At 36.8% G+C, this 4,470-nt stretch overlaps 1 pseudogene; it reads right to left on the reverse strand.

Moving 5' to 3' along the window:
* Positions 1–2,504: 2,504 nt before the first annotated feature.
* LOC107465878 (uncharacterized) lies at positions 2,505–4,081 on the reverse strand (annotated as a pseudogene).
* Positions 4,082–4,470: the final 389 nt, after the last annotated feature.

The following is a 4,470-nucleotide window of genomic DNA, read 5'->3' on the forward strand; positions in this document are numbered from 1 at the left end:
AAAAAAAAAAGAGAGAATGAAAAAAAATGAGAAAAAGAAAAGAAAAAAAATTTTTTAATATGGAAAAAAAAAGAGAAGAAAGAAAAAAAAAAGAAAAGCAATAAAGGGGACAAAATGCTCCAAAGTAAAGTTCAAGTAAAATCAGTGCATAAGTGTTGTGAAATGAATAAAAAAAATGCATGAGTATGTGAAAAAGTGAGGAATGGGTAGTTAGATTAGCACTTAATTGTATAGGTCATTATATAGGTTAGGTGGGAAAGTTTAAGTTAATCAAAGATTCAAATCCTAAGTCCACTAGCCATATATGATCCTACCTTGACCCTAGCCCCATTACAACCTAAAGAAAAGACCTCATGATACATGTATGCGTGCATTGAATAATTGTTGATTGTTAGATGAGAACAAATCTTGGAAAGCATGATTAGGGGAGAATTGAGAGAATCAACCCCAAACACCGAGCGACTAGAGTGCAAACACTTCCGGTGAGGGTTCGATGCTCAATCCTTTGATTCCCGGCTCTCGCGAGCATTCCTCATGCAAAGTTGTATATATTGTGTTTGATGCTTAGAAATTAGCAAGTCCTATACATTGACCACCATCGTGTCCCACGTGCTCGCATATGTCATAAGAAAGCTGATTTGTTCCTAACCAAGTAGATAACAGCACTAGTCATAGTTGCATGCATATAAGTAGATTGCATTTCATGAGTCCTATACTTTTGCGACCCCTCGGTCTTCTGTGTTTCTTTGCATTTTCCTAAGCATGAGGACATGCTAGAATTTAAGTGTGGGGAGGTTGACAAACCCCATTTTGAGGGTTTATCTTGTGCTGATTTCAGGGGTTTTATCAATGATTCCACACACTTTCTATATGAGAATACAAGAGTTTGCATTCCTTTCCTAGTTTTGCCTCATGAATGAAAACATGCTTATTTTGCACTAAAATAGATACATTTCCTAATCTTCTCTTGATGCCATTTGATGCCGTGACTTGTGTGTTAAGTGGTTTCAGGATATAGAGTAGGAATGGACAGGAAAAGAGAAGGAAGACGGGTGCAGTGCCTTGCGCGTACGCGCCGGTTTGTGAATGTGTTTTTTTTAGAAGTCACGTGACTTAAGCATGGAGGTAGTTAAGGATCCCATTTTTTGGGGAAAAAGCCTTGGCGGGAAAAGGCTTAAGAGGACCAAGGGAGCAAGGGTTAAAGACACTTAGTTCATTTGCTAGATTTTAGATATTTTGGGAGGAGAGTTAGTTTTCATTTTTGGGGAGAGAAGAAGAGGAAAAGATTCCAAGCTTTTCACTAGGGTTCATCTTCACCCAATTTCTGAATTTTCAATCATTTTTTGGTGAGATCCATTACAATTCTCATTCCATTTTACTCATGTCATAGATTTTTCTTCTCCAAATTCAAGTAGTTGTAATTGATCAACTCTCATAGATCTAGAATTTAATGTTGTAATTTCGAATTTTGTTAACTCTTTGAGAATTTGCTTTCTATTGCCACTCTTTGAGATTTGTTGTTAGATTCTTGTGTTGCAATACTTTCAATTCTATTTTTCTTCTCATTTTACTATGACTTTCCTTATTTGCTCACCACATGTTTGATAAAATGTCAACATTAGCTATGGAGTAGAATTTTTACACTTGGCATAGGGTTTGGTCATTGGAAGAAGTTGAATAGTTGTATCAATAGTTGATTTGGAATTAGGGATTGCTAGTTGGCTTGGAGTGCACTAAAGCTAGATTCCCATGAGGTGAAGCTAGGACTTGTGACTCAAGTTGATTGTTTTCATTTGATTTTCCTCTATACTTAAGGGATAACTAAATGAAGCAAGGCCTAATTGTTGTCAACATTGAATGGACTATAAGGATAGAATTTCTAATGCCAACCCTAAGCCAAGTCTTTTGATAATTGATTGTTTGTTTCTCATTACTTTGCTAAAACCTTCAAAGAATTCCAACAAGGCTTACTAAATCAATAAGATGCACACTTTGGCAATTCCAAGGGAGAACGACTCGGGAGACTAATGCTCTCGGATATAGATTGTTGATTTGTTTGATGATGGATTTTGTGTTGGTTTAGACTATAATACGATTGATCACTTGATAAATTCTATACCGGCAAAAATTCATTCGTCAGTCCCCACGCAAACCGGGAGCGTGACTACTCCATCAGGTTTAATATAGTTGTCTCTGAGACCAATGACTCCGTGTTGGTGGGTCTTGAGGTCGGTCTCCTGGAGTCCAAGGGCATTGAAGACATTTCTGAACATAATGTTCGAGTCGGCGCCCGTGTCAACGAGAATTCGCTTGATTATCCTGGTCCCGATTCTTGCCGTCAGTGGCGGAGCTTGAAACAAAATTTTGGGGGGCCAAAAATTAAACATAAAAATTTAATAATAATATTTATATTAAAATAAAATTTATAAATATAATTATTCTTTAAGTTTGTTACTAATAAGATAATAAATAACTAATTCTATAGATAAAAAATATAAAATTGTTTATAATGGTACTCTTCGAGTGTTTAGTGACTTGAAATCTTTAATAATTGAATCAGAACTAAACTTTTCAATAATTTCTTTCTCAATGTAAATAACCAAACTATCCGCGAGAAAGTCATCCTCCATCTTGTTTCTTAACCTTATCTTTATTATTTTCATTGCTGAAAATGATTGCTCTGTAGTAGCTGTAGAAACTAGAAGAGTTAAATCAGACGAATCAATCTATCAATCAAGTAATACACTTTTGACTTTTTTATTTCTGCTAAACATCTACACAGTTCATGAATAGTTGACAAATTCTTCATTTCTGGATGCTGACGAGCATCAAGAATAAAATGCTGAAGTTGAAAAGGCAAATTAATTTTCTCTTGTTCAGTAAAGTCTTCGGGATAGTAGTTGTCAACAAGAGTAGAAATCTTAGCAATATCAAAATTTTTGTAAGCATCCTTAGGCATGAGAGTAGAGCTCAGACTTAGTAGATCCATTGCTTGAAATATCTCCACTCTAAAATAATGCTCAACTGTAATAAGATCTTTTTGGTGACGCGAGCGTCCTTGCCTTGCAACATATCAAGTTTCTCACAAAATGATTTCACATTTTTAAATAATTCCTCCCATCTATCATCTCTCATGCTTTAGATAAGTGTTTTTGTAGAATGAACTAGTTGCACAGCATTAACTATGTCTTGAGACTGCTTTTGTAAAGCTTGACAAAGAATATCAGTTATTCCCATAATATCTTTCATTAAATGCAAGATCAATACAAACTCAAATAAGGTCAAGGTATTGTAAGCACTATCTGCATCACCACGCTGAAAATAAGTTGATCCATCAACAATAACTTTTTGTAAAACAGTCAACGTTGCACCATACATATTCATCAAACTGCAAACAGAAGAGAAATGAGAACTCGATCGAGTATCACCTGCCCGTCTCAAAGTACCAATTTGATTTGTTCCTGTACCAGTTTCAAGTTCATCAATCTCTAATAAATGGAGAATTTATCTTTCTTGGCAGCATGTAACTTATCATGTCACTTACTAGAAGAACAAATGATATTGACGATGAAATTCAATTTTAAAAAAAAACTTATGCACAGGAATAACTTCTCTTGATGCAATAACTAATGCAAGTTGTAATCGATGAGCAAAACAGTGGATATAGTAAGCATAAGGGCAATCTTTTAAGAATACTGCTTGTAACCCATTCCATTCCCCTCTCATGTTGCTGGCGCCATCATATCCTTGACCACGAATATTAAAAGCAAGAGATGAAGATTGAACCTGGGTACTTTAAGTCATAGTAATGTATTTCAGCCAACTAAACTAATTTTTATTTTTTGAAGAAGTACTACTAATTTTTTTATAAAAATTTGGGGGCCATGGCCCCCCTTGTCTCAACTAAGCTCCGCCCCTGCTTTGCCGTTATCACCATGGGCTTCAGGAAGTTGTGAATCCACTGATCCTCAGGGCCTAAGGATATCCTGGGTGATTCCCTAGCCCGCATCCTGGGGCTACCCGACGACACTGCCAGGACCCTGGCGTCCTTTTTTGTTGCTGACTTCGATTTAGGGGACATGTCTCACCCAACTATTACGTTGACAACTACTGGGGGTGTTGTCCATGTTTTCTATCGGTTCCGGCCTTGGTTTCACGACCCAACTTCAGTTCTCTTCGGATCGCTCACGTTCCCTTCTCCTCGGCTCCCTGATAAATTGGTAAAATTTGGTGAGTTTCTGGTGCACAGATTTTGTGATCATCAACAATGGCTCCAATAATTTGGTAGCTCTCACACGTGAATTACACTTAGTCACAACTCCGCACAACTAACCAGCAAGTGCACTGGGTCGTCCAAGTAATACCTTACGTGAGTAAGGGTCGATCCCACAGAGATTGTTGGTATGAAGCAATCTATGGTTGTTTTGTAGATCTTAGTCAGGCTGTTTCAAATGTGATTGGATTAGATAA

This window comes from Arachis duranensis, chromosome 9, assembly GCF_000817695.3.
Source record: "Arachis duranensis cultivar V14167 chromosome 9, aradu.V14167.gnm2.J7QH, whole genome shotgun sequence".
Lineage (NCBI taxonomy): Eukaryota > Viridiplantae > Streptophyta > Magnoliopsida > Fabales > Fabaceae > Arachis > Arachis duranensis.